This window comes from Choloepus didactylus, chromosome 17 (assembly GCF_015220235.1).
Source record: "Choloepus didactylus isolate mChoDid1 chromosome 17, mChoDid1.pri, whole genome shotgun sequence".
Lineage (NCBI taxonomy): Eukaryota > Metazoa > Chordata > Mammalia > Pilosa > Megalonychidae > Choloepus > Choloepus didactylus.
Genome location: NC_051323.1, coordinates 10,695,248 through 10,713,036, shown reverse-complemented (window position 1 = coordinate 10,713,036; position 17,789 = coordinate 10,695,248). Strand labels below are relative to the sequence as shown.

Here is a 17,789-nt window from a genome sequence, read left to right as displayed (position 1 = left end):
GAACCCCAAACCTGCACAGAGCAGCCAGCTGCTTATCAGAGCGGGGACTCGCACTGGCAGGAAACCCTCCCCTTGGGGTAGATCAAACCACACCCTCAGGCAGCGCAGTTTCTTCTCTCTCGTCTTCGACTGGAAGCAAGACCCGGGGAGCCACCACCCACCGACCCTGATCAGAGCAGTTGTCCTCCCCAGGGGCCTGGCCACAGTGGAATTCCTTCTACTCCTTTGGACCCTTTGTGACGGGTAAGTAATAACGGGGTCATTCACTGGAATTTTCTGTTATGCCTGAGTCTGTATTCCCCTGAGGGAACTCGCTCCACAGTGGGTATTTTTATCCTTTATTAAAATATCCCTTTTTAGCCTAAATACTGGGTATACATTACAATGATTCCATTAACTATATAATTCTATGTATAATATATGATTATATAACGTAATCACCCATAACAAGAAACTAGGTAGAAATATATATATATATATTTATGCATATATATATATATATATATATATATATATATATACACGCAAAGTGGACACCATTTGCAATTTCCGCAATAAGCACTACAGAATAAATCTTGTAAAAATTTAATTTAATTTTCTTTTGGTATGGTAGGAGCATATTGGAAGGAATGAAGTTATTTCGGGATATTTGTTTTTCCCATTGCTTTACTTTGTTTTGTTTAGAAATTTTTTTTATTTGATAAATAAAGTTAATTAAAAAAAGTTTATGGCATTTTTGGATAAAAATCATAAACTTCTACCAAAGGACATTTACAAAGGTTTCCATAAATGGAGAATTATCAGTATTTCATAGATGAGAAGATGCAACATTGTGAAGATTTAATACTCTCCAATCTATAAACTGAATGAAAGGTTTTTTGGAAATTGACAAGTTGACTGTATTATTAACACCTAAGAGGACTGGGCCAAAAATGCCAAAACGCTCCTAATGAAGAACAAGATGGCTATACTTGCTTTTAAAGATACCACAGTTAATAGTAGCAATGCTGTTTATGCAGAGCTTACACTCTGATTTGACGTCTCATTCCTAGGGCTGTCTCACTGACAGAATTTTCCCTGTAGGTTTTCAGCTTCTTTATTCCCCTGAGCTACAGGTTTGGCCCCGAGAGCCAGGAATTCCACAAGTTTCTGACTCCATATCCATGGAAAGCCCCAAATTTGGAATCCCTACCTGTTCCAGTTTGATTTGTTGGTTGTCTGTTTTTTAGAGTAAATCCTACCCTAGCTTCTGCTTTAAATTGCTCCCCTGTTATATTGGTATATAAACATCATCTTAAATGTTTTTATTAAAAGACCAGGTATGCACATTCATCTAAGTACCATTTTAGCAGCATCCTATATGCAATGCTTTCAATTCTGTTTTAAATATTGCTTAATTCATGTTTCCTTAAACCTATGAGTTATTTAGTTATACTTTGAGTTTCCAAACATTTGACTCATTTCTATTTTGCTTTTAAAAAAAGAATTAGTTGTTGCTAAGTCCATTTTACTGTAATCAGAGAATGTGGATTGATTTATATTAGTTATTTAAAATCTGGGAGTCCTAATTTGCAATGTAATATTCAGTCAATATTTGAAAATATGTCGTGTTTCTAAATTTTAGTCTTTTTATTGCATTAGCTTTATTATTCCAACTTTATATAAAAGGGCTTATTTTTAATCTGACCTACAAATTGCTGAATAAGGTATAATAAAGTATGAAACCCTGAAATTAGATTGTCAGTTTCTATTTTTCTATACATATTGTTAGGTTACAAAAGTTAATTTTTTTTTTATCTTTTAGATGGTTTATTCCATTGATCTTTATGTTGCTTGCTCTCTGAATTAAATTTTATATTGCTTTCTTTTTACTATTTTTTGCTATAGCTTTTTAATTCCCTTATTTTTAAGTTTTCTGTCATTTTTAATTTTGGTGTACTATTTTAAGAGCACAAAGTTGAATTTAAAGTCCATCTGATTTTTGCTGAGGATTTAGTAAATATAGTTTAGTAAATTTAGTAAATTTAATCTATTTTATTTCTATATATTTTTATATTATCACTGTGATCTTATTTCTTGTTTTCTGTTTACCAAGTGCTTTTTCTTCCTATTGTATCCTACCTATAATAAGGTTGAAAAATACTTTCTAAATTTCTTCTCATCTTTTATTATTTTGAAAGCTATAAATTTCTTATATTTTCTTTGCATTGCATTGAATTGATTTAAAACATATTTAACTGTAAGTCTTTCTAATACCAGTGTAAGGTTATTCAATGTTTCTATTCCACTCTAGATCAAAGCAATCTTCTTAGTAAGTTTTAGTTGGCAATTGAACAACACTCTCAGGCCTTCATCCTTGAAGAATCTATAGAATACTAGATCAGTCGTTTTGAAATTACAACTTACTAGTGATTATTTGTTTATTTCAAAATATTTTCGAAGTTACTTATTTAAATCTAATGACATAGTTTCCCGGTTGTGCTTGCAACTTCTTTATCCTGGTTTAATTCTCTTTCTTGCTGGTGCATCTGCATCATTAGTTCTTAGGAAGGATTGGAACTTCACAGGCGGTCCTCTCCCTGCTGTTCTCACCAGCTCTATTTTATGTACTTACATTACTCTCCAAACTTCTCTAATTGTGTATTCTGTTAATTCTAAGATACACTTCCCTTTTTTCACACGTTAACATTTCTTAGATTGAGATAAGCTTTATAGTCGAGGCAATGTTAGCCTTGGGTGTAGCTTAATAGACGGTATCTTAGTGGGATGTCAAAATAATTGTGTATCTGATTTAGATTCCACAAGGCTTGGTTGTTTCGGTTTGCTAAATCTGCTGGAATGCAATATACCAGCAATGGGTTGGCTTTTACACTGGGAATTTATTAGTTTACAAATTTACAGTTTTAAGGCTATGAAAATGTTCAAATTAAGGCATCAACAGGATAATATCTGGACTCTGAAGAAAGGTTGCCAGCATCTGGGACACCTCTGTCACATGGGAAGGCACATGGCTGGTGTCTGCTGGTTCTTCTCTCCTGGGTTTTGTTGCTTTCAGCCTCTCGCTTCAGTGGCTTTCTCTGAGCTCCTCTGAGGGCTTTTTTTTTCCCTCTGAGCTTCTCCTGGTTTCTTCTCTCTTATACTCTCATAAAGGGCTCCAGTAAAAGGATTAAGATGCATCTTGAATGGACTGGGCTACATCTCAGTTGAGATAACCTAACCAAAAGATCCCACCCACAATAGGTCTACACCATAGGGATGGATTAAAAGAACATGACCTTTTCTGAGGTATATAACAGCTTCAAACTACCCACTATCATTTATGGAAGGCTATCTCTGTGTCAGGTTTTACTTTTAAAGTTTTACATAGAATATCACTTTAAATCAGCCAAAAGGTCACATAACTGATAAGTGGGCAATGTTGGGATTCAAAATCAGACAGTCTGATTTCAGAGCCCATCCTTTTAGCAATTGTAAAATTAATTTTGTGTCCCTATTTCCAAAATTATGGAATCTTCTACACTTTGATAAACATCAGCTGTAACAACTCAAAATATCCATTTTAGCTCTCACCCTTGTCTGAGAATTAGTGAATCAGTCCCTCCAGAAGAGGGGCTATATAGGCTGTCTTTTCACAAATGTTCCCAGGAGATTTGTATCTTCCAGCCAGTTAAGAAAACACTGCCTTGGTCCAGTGGTTTTGGGAAAGGAACTATTTAGAGACTGTAACTCCTGATCACCAAGCAAAGCCTTAAAATCCAAGCCAATTGGACAATTGCTGTTTTCCTTGGGAGGAAGTAAGAGTCTTTAATATTAGTTAAGTTTCTCCCCAGGTTTTGAGTCTGAGCCTACTTTGGGACTTGTCCTTCACCTCCAGGGATGGATATTTCCAGTTCTACCTCTCTGGAGGCATCAGAATACCTCATAACCTATTTACTACTTGGATTGTTGGTAAGGGCTGCTTACTGCCAGCATGGGTCAAGGAACAATCAAGTCTTGAGCCACTTGGGTTCTTCTGTTTGAACTTGGAGGACAACTGTTTGAAAAAATGCCACATGCTTCTAAAACCAATTTGATAATCATTGTTCTCCTTCAAATATTTTCTTTCTTTTTTCCTTCAAGAACCTGGGACTCAAAGAGATAAAGTAGCTTTGCAAATTAGTGTCAGACTGGCAATATTGTTGATGGAGACCCTCAGGTCATTGCATGTATGCTGTACAATGGAATCTTTTTAGTGTATTTCTTAAATGAATGGGTGATCATTTCCACATTCATATTCCATACAGTGTATTGGGCTAAATGTCATTAATCTGAAAGTTTCTATCAGGTGGAACTCAGCTGAACTTTTAGTTTCAAATCAAATCAATTTGAATGAAATCAGGTTCAGCGTCTGATCTGAGCTTGATGTCAAGCAAAATTCCAATTTGTCTAGGCAATTGTGCTTTCAAAAGCCAAATTCACTTTCAAGCTTTATTTCTTTCCCCCTTTCAACTCTATTTTCCTGAAGTCAAAATGAATCAAATGTAACCGTGTCTTTATTATTTTAATTGGATAATTTTAACTGACAGTTCGTATTTCAAAATTCCAGCAATAATATATTAGATATGAAAAGTCAGAGAATTTCTTGGGTAATGATCAAATGGAAAAAAATGTTATTTGCTGAAAAGAGTAAAAAAGGGTTTAGAGAGGGTGTTATATCTTTTGGTATGTCTAGACACGCACACACACATGCATGCACGCGTGCACACACACACAACCTCACCAAGCAATAAAGAGTTGAGGACACAAATTTATCCTGATATCTCAAGGCCTTAGTTAACCTATATGTAAAATTAAGTTGGTGATTAATAAGAGCTTCCCTTTGATAATCTTTAGAAAGAGAAAGATTAGGAGAATGGGCTCCCAATACAAAAGTTAATTAAAATATGTGCCTTTTTCTTCACATAATGAACACAATTATTTCATTAAATTAAGTTAAATACATTCTAAGTCTGTGAGGAAATTTGAGGTCATGACTTTCAGTTCTCTATCAGAAGAGGTGGTGATATGAATTACGGTAATAGAGAAATAGTCCACCTTGTTACATCGTTAGCTTGTTTTAATAGCTCTTCTCACCTTAAATTTTCAAATTATAATTTTATATAAAAATCTCAATTAAAAACACTAATGTTCAATTTTCTTATTATATTTTTCCTAATGTTTCCTTTTTTTTAATACTCAGAATTATTTGGGCCACTTATTTGGTTGACCCTGTTATATGAGTTTATAATAAAACTTTACTTTCCCACCAATTCTTGTTTGATTTTTCCTCTTGATTCAATGTTCTTTACCTACATTTCACTCATAGATCCCAGATAATGACAACTTTAAGAAATATAGGCATAAATAGGGTCTTTAAATAGTGCATCTGTACCAGTAACCTCTACCAAGGCAATAAAACAGATCATGTCTTCAGTGCAATACACAGGACTGGTCCTTTTATTGTTTGTCCTTTAAGATTTTTGACTCTGTAGTTTTGAGTATATTTCCTATTTTCCATTGTGACTTTTATTAAATCCATTTGATGTTTCAGTCGTATTCCTGATAATAGCTCACAGCTTTCTCCTGAATTTGATTTTATGGCTGTTGTTTCACAGAATACCAAACCTCCTGTTTGATAGTTCTCTTATTCCCTGTTCACTGTCAAATCATGATAGGGATTATTTCTATGGACTCATTGATCTGCACCAATGTGGTTTTTGGGTGAGGCATCATGCTTTTGTGGGCACAACTTAATCAATTTTTCATGTGCTCCTTTACTGTGCTGGGCAGTGGGGCTACAGGTACACTTTTTTGGAGTCATTTTGTCTCTCCCCCTTTAAAAATTTGTTTTTCAGCTAACTCTAGAACTTTCTTCAATGGCACATTTAGATATGTGGTTCCTCCTCTTCCAAATATTTTGTCTTAATCAATTGTTGTCTCTGATATTGAAGACATTTATATTGGTTCTCACAAGCAAATTCTTTTCCAAGTAAACTCACTACTATGCCTTAGTTTTCTTCTTCTTCTTTTTTTTTTTTTTTTTTTTTTTGCATGAGCTTAAGATATTCATGTAATTCTTATCAATGAATGCAGGATTTGGTACTATGGCTTGCAAACTAAATCCAGCCCTTCACCTCTCCACCTCTTTTGGTAAATAAAGTGTAATTGTAAAAAAATAAAACACTTCTATTTGTTTATATATTGTCTATGGCTGCTTCACTGAGAGTGGAGATGTTGCAGCAGAGACATATGGTTTACAAAGGCTAAAATATTTAGTACCAGGCCCTTTTCAGAAAAAAGGTTTGCCAACTCTGAACTAATCTAGTAATTTCTTATTTATGGATACACCAAAAGCCTTAATCTTCTATTTGGTAAATGATTTAATCTCTTGCACAATTTAAACTTCCTCTGTATTCCCCTGTATTTGTTAATATGTTTTTCTGCTTGTTTTCTTTCTTCACAGAGAATGACTGTGTATTATAATCTTATGAAAAATTTTAAGTATGAATAGTCCAACTGCTTTCCCATGGCCAAAATAAGCCAGTTTTGCATCCCTAACTCATCTTGTATGAGAGTTTATATAGCCAAATATTGTAGTCCCAGAGAATCTGTATTTTGCTTACCTCTTTGGTTATCGTGCCTCTTAAATGAGCAAATAATGTGTCAGGCCTTATGTTAAGTTCTAGAAGACAGGTAATAACACAATTGATTATCTACTTTTTCAATCCAATTTTACTGAACAAAGTATTGAATAATCATCTTGGTTTCATAAATGTTCATTACCAAAAATTTAAGAAGGGATAGCTAATCTGTTTAGAAATATTGTACATGTAGCCAATATCTTGCTATTTCAAGTAACAGATATAACTCTAAATTGAAAAATCATTAATATGATGGTCAGCTAAGTGAAAGAAAATGTAAAGTGTTTTAACAGACAAATATTTATTAATCACAACCAAAATTAAACTACATGAAACTTTTTGCTTTCTTTTCACACTAAGCTGCATTATGAGAGAAATTCATATTTGAATCTCCTTTGACAGCTAACCCATCTTTGGCAGGAATATAATTCAGGCTGTAGAGGTGCTCCAAGATCCCTACTAATGGATCTTAATAATTTCAAATGTTGGTTGTTAAATAGAGCACCTTGACAAGAGTTCTAAGTTGTAATTAAGTTGTAATTTTGCTTCTGGCTTTTTTTTTTTTTTGGTCCAGGAATACTAAAATTTTCCTTCTGGCCTACATACCACTCCTGACTATTGATACATCATCTTCAGGCTAATTAAGATAGTTAAACATTTGCTAAAGACAGACTTCACAATATTGATAAAGAGTTCCATCCAAGTGGCTGTTGCCAGTTTTCACTTCTATACCTTTTTTTTCCTCACAGTTTTCTATCCTCATTCCAAGTCCAGTGCTCTCATCCCATCTCTCACTCCCCATTAACAAAAGCAACTCTCAGGAGAATTTCTGATGCCGTTTATACCTAAGTATTAACATCAATCATTATGTCTCTTTTCCCAGGCAACTTTTTTTTATCAGCCCCGATTTATCTATGAAATGGTAAGACTTTATTTCCTAGACAAGTGATTACTAGCAGATATGGTGTTTATTTGCGAAGGAGTACATCTCTGGCAGTCTTGAAAAAAGCCTACTACTTAGGCAGTTGCATTCTTATCCTCTGGGCAACAAGTGCAGACTCTTTTCTTTGTATTCATGTTTTAGTTTTCATAGCCCTTAAACATTTTTTTAATGTACCATTTTCACTTTAAGCCTGTGAAGGTAGCAAAGAATGTGTCATTATATACAGTTTTTAAATAGTAAAATATTATGCAAGGAAGTATGATGATATGTTCCAATTCTTTAAATTATCCAATAGCAGATAAATCATGAAAACTTAAGCTTATTGTTATTTTTTCCATTCATGATATGTCCATGTATAAGTTAGCTATGCATAAAAAAGTTCCAGCATTTTCCTGAACCTCCACTCAACCCTAACTGGTATATTTCCTGCTGATTAACAATGTGCCAACTGGGATGGTGACTAGGATGGAGAGCTCAAAATCCCATTCCAGAACCTTGTGAAACTATGCCTCCCTTGTTTTCTTGATACTATCCTGATATGTAGAGAAAAATAAAATAAATTATCATTAAAATCTGAACTTTTCTGTATGCTGAGTGCTTTATTTTGATTGATTTCTAACTTAGAGCATGCTGAAATTTATACTCTGGCAATATTCTACCCATTTTAAATATGTATACGTGATTGGGAAGAAATATACACAAGCAAATCATTGAGGAAATCACTCAGATAATTCAAATGGTAAAAAATGCCCATCTTTATAACTTATGTAAGAATAATATAAGAGCAGATGAGTGTCTCCCAATGACTGGATGGGTGGGGGGTCAATATCTGTGTAGAATGTTAAATTGCAGAGTGCTACAATAATATAAGTTTGGTGGATTGAACATGCCCAGCTCATGCACACTCATGGTCTTGTTCCACATTCTGGAGGGTGTAGACCTATTATAAGTAAGATCTCCTCAAGATTTTACTTCAATTAAGGTGTGGCCCAACTGAATCAGGTTGGATTTTAATCTGGATTACTGGAATCCTTTATAAGGAGAGTGAAAGTCAGATGGAAAGAGAAGCTGCTAGGAGCAGCCAGAATCTGGAAGTCAACAGAACTCGAAAAAGAGACGAGAAAATGCCGCCATGTTCATTGCTGTGTGATGAAGAAGACAAAGACCAGGGATCAGAGCTAGCCAGCCCCAGAATATCACAGTCTTCTGGGACAAAGTATCACCTTGCTGATGTCTCAATTTTGGACTTCTCCTAGCCTCAAAACCATGAGCCAATAAATTCACGTTGTTTAAGCCAACTGTTGTGTTGTATTTGTTTTATCTGCTAAGAAACTTAAACAGTATGCCATTCATTTCATATAAAGCTAGAATAAGCTGTAAAGATCAGGAAGATATTTCAGCATTTCAAGATTGTTCCAACCTAATAAACCTTAAGAACTACTAAATCAAAACAGATAAATTAAAAAAATTAAGGTAGTTTTGTTATCAGCAAATATTTATTGACTACTCCTTGCTGACTGGCATCATGTCTGAGATGAATGGGCATTGTAGAGGGATTGAAGACTCTTCTTCAAGGTACCAGGAATGCATTTAGTCTCTTTGGGGTCATAAAAAGAGATGTAAGCAACTGGTAGGAGGTTTCAGTGTTGCAGGTGGTGAAACAGAATACACATACCTGAAATACAAGAGATATGTATTTTCACAACATAACAAAAATTTACATGCATTCTTTGCCACGTGCATACTATATTACATAATATTCCTTTGCTCTATAGAAAATGACAGCAGAATGGGACATAAACTATATTCAGACTAGAAGTTACACATTGAACCTCACCAGATCACCAGGTCTGGCTCATAGGCGTAGGCTCCAGACCAACTCAACCCCAATACCAAAGAACCAACCAGGCAAAAAGTTGCCCATGAGTTTTAATAGGGGATTTATTTACAGGATGATTTTTCCTGATGGCAGCTGATTGGGAAATGGGAGTCATTGATCCATGCAAACAAGAGGAAGAGTGTCTTATATAGTTCAAGAGAGCCTCACTAGATTTGGTTACAAGGAAACCTCCACTGAGTCCATGAGAGTTGATTACCAACATTGACCAGGATCAATGACCTTCAGTGACTGTGCCCTGGTCACATGGGCTCCTGCATGCTCAAGGCTCCACCCTTTTCCCTAAGGGGTGGGGGATTCTGACCCCTGGGCTGCCACAGCATATTTTATTTAGATTACCTAGTGTTCTTGAGAACAGCGTTTTAACTTTTCAAAACTGATTGTCAGCATTTAGCTATCAAAGATTGTGTTAAAACTTCCAAGTATCTAGATTCTAGGGTTTTTGTTTTCATACAACCATGACATGTAAGGTGCTTGACTTGCCCTCTTACCATACATGATTATTACAGGTGTGAAGGAACATACCACGGATGAATGAAAAATTATTAAACATACATTGAAGCTAGAAAATGTGACTCATTAGCAGAAAAAAAGAAGTGCCATCCATAGAATCTGACCCCAAGATGACAAGATGTTGGAATTAGCATAGAATAACTTTAAACTAGCTGTAAAATGTTCTCAATTACTTAATGGACATGTAATTTTAATAAAAGAAAATACAAAGATTTAAGCAGAGAAAAGGGAACTTTAAAAGAAATAAAAAGTAAATATCTGAAATTAAATATCCAAATTTAAAAATTTCCTGGATGGGTTTAAGGGAAGTTTAGAAATGATAAAGGAAAAAATGATGTAATTAAAAATGGATCAGTAAAAAAATCCATTAAATATATAAATAAATTTGAAGAAATAAGAGAAAAAAACCAAATATATAAATAAATTTGAAGAAATAAGAGAAAAAAACCAAATATATAAATAAATTTGAAGAAATAAGAGAAAAAAACCAAATATATAAATAAATTTGAAGAAATAAGAGAAAAAAACCAATCTGGAAATAAAAACATGCTGGGAAAACAATCTCAAAACAAAGAAAAATTTAAAGACTTCTATCGTAAAAGTTATTGCTCCCAATAAGAAAGATGTGGAAGAATTGGGCACATATACAAAAATGGTTAGTGAAATAATGACTGAAAAATTCCCACATTTTAAGCAAAAATAAATAAATGCAATTAGAAATCCAAGAAGCCCAATAAACTCAAATTATGTTGAAAACAGAATAGACACATATGGTGTTCTGGTTTGCTAATGCTTCCAGGATGCAAAATACCAGAAATGGACTGGCTTTTATAAAGGGGGTTTATTTGGTTACACAGTTACAGTCTTAAGGCCATAAAGTGTCTGTCAACAAAGGGTACCTTCACTGGAGAAAGGCCAGTGGCATCCAGAAAACCTTTGTTAGCTGAGAAGGCACATGGCTGGCGTCTGCTGGCTCCCAGGTTGTGTTTCAAAATGGTGTTCTCCAAAATGTCTGCATCAGCTTCAAATGGCTGTCTTCAAAATGTCTGTCTCAGCTACAGCTAGCTGTGAGCTCTGTCTGAGCTTTTATAGAGCTCCAGTGAACTAATCAAGGCCCACACTGAATGGACATGGCCACACCTCCATGGAAATACTGAACCAATAGGTTCCAACCTAATCCACACTAATATGTCTGCCCCTACAAGATTGTATTAAAGAATATGGCTTTTTCTGGGGCACATAATATATACAAACTAGCACATTCCACCCCCTGGACACCAGAAAAGCATATTCTTTCCAATACAAAATAAATTCATCCCATCACAGTATCACAAAAACTTAAATCATTTCAGTATCAATAGGTAAGTACAAGATCCCATCAAAATCAGTTACAGGTATGGTGTGTCCAAAAGCAAAATTCCCCGATGGCTGTGAATCTGTGAAACTTACAACAAGTTATCTGCTTTCCATATACAAAGGAGGGACAATCATAGGTTAAACATTCCCATTGCCATAAGAAGAAACAGTAAGGAAAGCAGGGTTTAAGGGACCAAAACAATTCCTAAAACCCACAGGGCAAACTTCATTAGATTTCAAACTCTGAGAGTCATTTATCCTTGGGGCTTGAGAGATCAGGAGTCCAACCTTTTCCAAGGGCCTTCATGGTTTCCCTTTTCTCTCCAAATGCTGAGGTGAGTGTTCCAACATATCCACACACTGGGGAGACCACCTTCTCGACCCCACCATCCTCAAACATGAGGGCAGCACCCGGATTCTCTTCCATCTCTGGGGCACATGCTCAACCCCTTCAGAACAGTGAGGTGGTGGCCAGGCTCTCCCCAATTCCCTGGGAATGTGCTCCACTTCTTTGGGGCCTGGGGTGGCAGAACTGTTCCTGAGCATTGAGTTAGAAGGCCTACCCTTGACCTCCAGGACAAACTCACCCTTTCCATGTGTGTGGGCCACTCCACTCTCCCAGCCTGAGACCTCTTGTCTCCAGACCTCAACCTCCATGGCTCTGTCTTTGAAGAAATTTTTCCTTCAATTTGTTCCTTGTCTGTATCCTCCAGTCTAGACTGGCAGTGGCTCCATCTATAAATATCTCCCAAAATTTCTGTTGGCTTTGCATGAAGCACACAGGGGTCAAAGCTGTCAGACAATAAGACTTTCCACAAATCCTTTCTGCTTAACTCCTTCTCCAATCTTGGATTGTACTGAAATGGTGGTTGGGTTCCGTGATTGGTTAAATCCTCATGTGGGGCTGTAGCTACTGGGGTTCCACCCCCTGGAAGTCCAGAATTTTCCAAACCATCATTTTCTGGTATCTTTAAACCCAGGAGTTCAGTTCTAAGTTTATCTCTTTCCACTCGCATTTTACTATAAGCTGCAAGGAGAAGCCATGCTATATCTACAACTTTTAGTTTAAAAATCTCATCAGCCAAGTATCCCAGCTCATTGCTCTCAAATTCTTCCTTCCATCTGACACCAGGACTCAATTTTGCCAAATTCTCTGCCACTTTAAAATAAGGATTGCCTTTCTTCCAGTTTGCAACAACACATTCATCATTTCTGCTCAAGTCCTCTTCAGAAGTATCTCTAGAGTCCGTATTTCCACAAACAGTCTCTTAAAAGCTGTTTAGGCCTTTTCTATCAAGCTCCTCACAATTCTTGTAAAATCTTCCCCTTCTCCATTTAAAAAGCTGTTCCAACATATTTAGTATTTGCAAGCTCAGCAGCACTCCACTTCTCTGGTACCAAAATCTGTTCTGGTTTGCTAAAGCTGCCAGGATGCAAAATACCAGAAATGGACTGGCTTTTATAAAGGGGGTTTATTTGGCTACACAGTTATAGTCTTAAGGTCATCAAGTGCCCATCAATGGAGGGTACCTTCACTGGAGAAAGGCCATTGGCATCCAGAAAACCTTTGTTACCTGGGAAGACATGTGGCTGGTGTCTGCTTGCTCCCAGGTTGCGTTTCAAAATGGTGTTCTACAAAATGTCTGCATCAGCTTCAAATGGCTGTCTTCAAAATATCTGTCTCAACTGCATCTAGCTATGAGCTCCTTCTATCTGAGCTTTTATAGAGCTCCAGTGAACCAATCAAGGCCCACACTGAATGAGCATGGCCACACCTCCATAGAAATACTGAACCAATAGGTTCCAACCCAATCCACACTAATATGTCTGCCCCCAGAAGTTTGCATTAAGGAATATGGCTTTTTCTGGGGGATATAATATATACAAACCAGCACATATGGTAACACAGTTATACAGTTGAAAGAAAGGTAGGGAAAGTCTCAAAAGGAGCCAGAGTTAGACAACATATAGATATAAACAATAGCTGACAGACAAAAAATATAAAGTGAACTGACAAAACAATAGTCTATATCCAGAGAAAATATCCTCCAAAAAGTGAAGGTTAATAAAAATATTTTCAGATAATATTTTTCAGGTAATTTGTCATCATGACACAATAATTTGTCACAACTGACACAAGATGGAAAATGAGACTTACAGGAAGGGGTAAATAATACTGGAAATAATAAATATGTGAGCAATTAAGATGGCCTTATATTCTGTCTTTTCTTAATTTTCTTAAAAGATGAATGGATATTTAAACTGAAAGCATAACACTATTTTGTGGGGTTTACAATATGTACATGTAAATTATATATCAATATTACAAGGACCTATGTGAATTATTAGAACTACAAAGTTGAAAAGCTATTCTATTTTACATTAAGTAAAGTAATATTAACTTTAGTCTGAGATAAACTAAGAATGAACATTTTAATCCCTGAAATAACCATTACAAATTGAGGCAAACAGATATATCTGAAAAGCCAGTAGAAAATTAAAATTAAGTATTAGAGATGTATTTATTTTGACAACAAAAAACAAGGAAAGAGGTGCAGAGAAATATGAAAACAGAACAAACAGAAAATAAATAATGTATTGCTAGTAATAAACCAAAATAGATCAATAATTATACTAACTATGAAGCTATTTCAATTTAAAAAATAATATTGTCAAACTGGGAAAAAATACAAGACTCAACTGTATGCTGTCTACAAGAGATATCTTCTAAATATAAAAAAAAACATAAGATGAAAATGAGTGATGCAAAAGATAGACCATACAGACAATAAACATAAGAAAGTGGGATTGGCTATACAATTAACAGTCAGAAAAGACAAGGAGTATTAGCAAGGGTGACAGAAGATATTTCATAGTGATAAAAATTTGGTTCAATTCATCAGGAATATGAATGAGTTTGTGCCTAATATTAGAGATACAAAGTCCACAACACAAAATAATCAGAACTCAGTGAAGAAAGGAACACATTTACCATTACAATGGGATATTTTCACGTCATTTTCTCAGAACTTAATTGAAAAATTAGATTAAAAATCCATAGGATTTTAAAATACATATATTTATGTTTATTTATATATTTATGTTTATTTACATATAAAATATATATTTATATATATTTATATACATATATATAACACTAGCTATAACATTGATCTAATTAACATATATGGAACACCATACCTTATAGGTACAGAATGCACATTTTTTTCAAATGCACATGAAACAGCTACCAAAATAGATCTCATGCTGGTTTGTGAAATAAATATTAACTTATAACAATTTAAATCATATAGAAATCAAATATTTAACTAAATAATAATGAAAACATAACATATCAAAATGTTTGTGATGGAGTTAACACAGTGTCTACAGAAAAATTTATAACGTAAATTACTTGTATCATGAAGACAGCTATGGTTAAAAAGAAATGTTCTAAGCTTTCAAATAAAGAAGGTATAAAGAAATGGACAAATTGAATTGCAAACAAATAGAAGGGAGGAAACATTAAAGAAAAGAGGAGAATTAATTAAATAAAATACACAAATAGAAAAAAATATAGTCAAAAGTTGTTTCTTTGAAAAGATTAACTAACTCCTAGACCAAGCAAAAATATAAAAGAAACACCAATTGCCAATACCAGGATTGCTAAAGAGGATTTTAGTAGAGATCCTACAGGTAGTGGTATGAAAAGACAACATTATGCACATCTTTTTGCTAATAAATTTGTCAACTTGAATGAACTGGGAAAATTCATTCAAATATATAACTTACCAAACTGACACAGAAAGATATAGAAATCAGCATCAGCCTTTGTCTATTACAAAATTTTCAATCATTATCATAAACCTTCTTGTGTAGGGATCTAGAGACCCAACTACTTGCACTGGTAAATTCTGTCAAATATTTACAGAATGAAATTATACCAAACATGCACAAACATTTTCAGAAAAAAAATAGACATTTAATTTAGTCAGCACAACCATTTAAACCTGATGCACATTATAGTAATAGAAAACCTTCATAACATTAGTTGTGAAAATTCTCGACAAAGTATTATCAAAGTGAATCTATATCAATACAAAAAAGATAATAAATAATGGATAAATGAAGTTTATTTCAAGGACAAAGTGTTGCTACTTCTAAACATCTGTAAATGTAATTTATGTTCTTAAAACAATAAAGGGAAAAAATAATATTATCACTTATATTAGCCCAAAACACTTTTGAAAAATTGAATGCAATACATGGTAAAACTTCTGAGCATACTATAAATGGAAGTGAATTTTCTTATCCAGATAAAAGATGTCTATAAACAAAAACATAACAAAAACAAAATCCCCTTAACTGATTCTTTAATAGTTAACTCTCAAAAGATTTTTTTTCCTAGAAGTGGGAACAGGGAATGGTTTTCTGCTGTTACTACTTCAATTCAAAATTGTATCAGAATTCCTAGCCAATGAAATGAGCAAGGAAATCATAAATGATAAATCCAGTGGCTAGAAGTGTGATGAGAACACACAACATCACTGAAATGAAATTCCCACCATAAGCAATCAGAGAAATGCCAGTTGATGGTCATTCCCAAAATAAATACCCTGTATTCTTAAAAATGTTAAGGTCAAGGGAAACAATAAATACTAATATATATTTCAGATTAAAGTATTATTATCAGTAAACTAAATTCAATGCTAATTTTGGGTTGAAGCCCAGACTTAAATAAATAGACAGATAAGACTAAAAAGGACATAATTGGCATGATTTATAACATTTGAATATGGATTTGGTTTTTATATTAGTATTAATCAATGTTAAATTTCTTCATGTTTACTGTTGTATTATAGCGTAATATAGTAATGTTATTAGGAAATAAGAAAATGAAAAATTTAGGGGCAAAGGGAATTGAAGGCTCCAACATACTCTGAAATGGCTCAGAAAAAAATAACATCTATTAATCTAGCAACATATGATAAAATTATATATATGTAAAATGCATTCACATATTGGCATACCTACATAATATATAATATATAGTGGATTGTGCATAGAATAAATACATGCATGCAGACATGATAATGAGGTAAAATATAAAATAGTGGTTCATTTTGTTAAAGAGAAATGGGATTTCTTTATACTGCCCTTGCACTTTGTTTCTGTAACTTAAAAATTATATCAAAATATGTTTTAAACTAAAAATAAACAAAAATGTTACAAAAATGTGACTTGTAAAAGGCCACCATTTCCATGTCTACTTATCATCTGGCTTCCAGTAGTAACCACTTTCTTCAGAGGAACACACTCTAACACCATCTCCTGTCATGTTTACAGAACTTTAAACATGGATTCACTTCTGATTACACCTGCCGTACTCCACTCATTTAATTTATTTGCCTTACATTGAAAGCACAAAAGTTTGCAACACTTGGTCTAGAAGAAGTAAAGAATGTTGTAGGTTGAAATCAATAGTCAAAATTTAACAATCAGGTCTTTGGGGAAAAAAGCCTAAATTTGTATCATTTGCAATGTCCATGGTATAAGTATTCCACCATGACAAATTTCAGGCTACCAATGTAACACCAAACAACATAAAATTGGGAAGAGTTGTACAAAATCAGCCCTTGTGAGATGATGTAAACTGGCTCCAGCCCATCACGGGTTGCACATGTCAAACTTTCCAGTTTCCTATGGTTTAGATGAACCTTAAAGACTATAGATTTTAAGAAGGTACAATAGAGAAAGGGTGATTACATATGAGTAATGAACAGAATAATAGCTAAGATCTGGTTATGGGAGTTTGCAATAAATGCCCATGATGTATACATATATTCTGAAGCATCAAGTCTAGAACTGCAGTTTTTTGAGAATTAAGATAATGGGCTATGCCAGTTTAGATGTATTATGTCCCCTGGAAAAGTCATGTTCTGTAATGCAATGATATGGGAGCAGACTTATTAGTCTTGATTAGGGTGGAACTTTTTCATTAGGTTGTTTCCATGGAGATGTGACTCACCACAGAAATGTAGGTGAGACATTTTGATGGGATAGTTCCATGGAGATGTGGCCTCATCCATTCAGGGTGGATTTAATTAGATCACTGGAGTACTTTAAGAGAAGCCAGAGCAGACAGAGATGTTTAGAGATTCTTGGAGATGCAGACAGAAGGGCATTTGGAGATGTTAATCTAAGAGATGAAGCCCAGGGTTTGTCCTGGAGAAGCAAAGAGGGGATCCCCAGATGCTTAGAGAGAAATGTCCTGGAAGAAAAAAGCAAGGACACACATGAACTGAGAGAGAGGAGTGAGGACAGAGTCCAAGAGACGTTTCGGAGAAAGTCATTCTGAAACAAAACCTGGGGCAAAGGACAGCCACAGCCAAAGGAGCAGGTGGCAGCCATGTGCCTTCCC

General features: G+C 34.6%; 1 long non-coding RNA gene across 1 annotated transcript in view; it reads left to right on the top strand.

The window, feature by feature from the left end:
* Nucleotides 1-206: 206 nt before the first annotated feature.
* Nucleotides 207-17,789, top strand: part of LOC119511974 — a 54,186-nt gene continuing 36,603 nt past the window's right edge. Inside the window, exon 1 of the long non-coding RNA XR_005212301.1 lies at nt 207-243. This is a non-coding gene — a long non-coding RNA (uncharacterized LOC119511974). The remainder of the gene's footprint in view (nt 244-17,789) is intronic.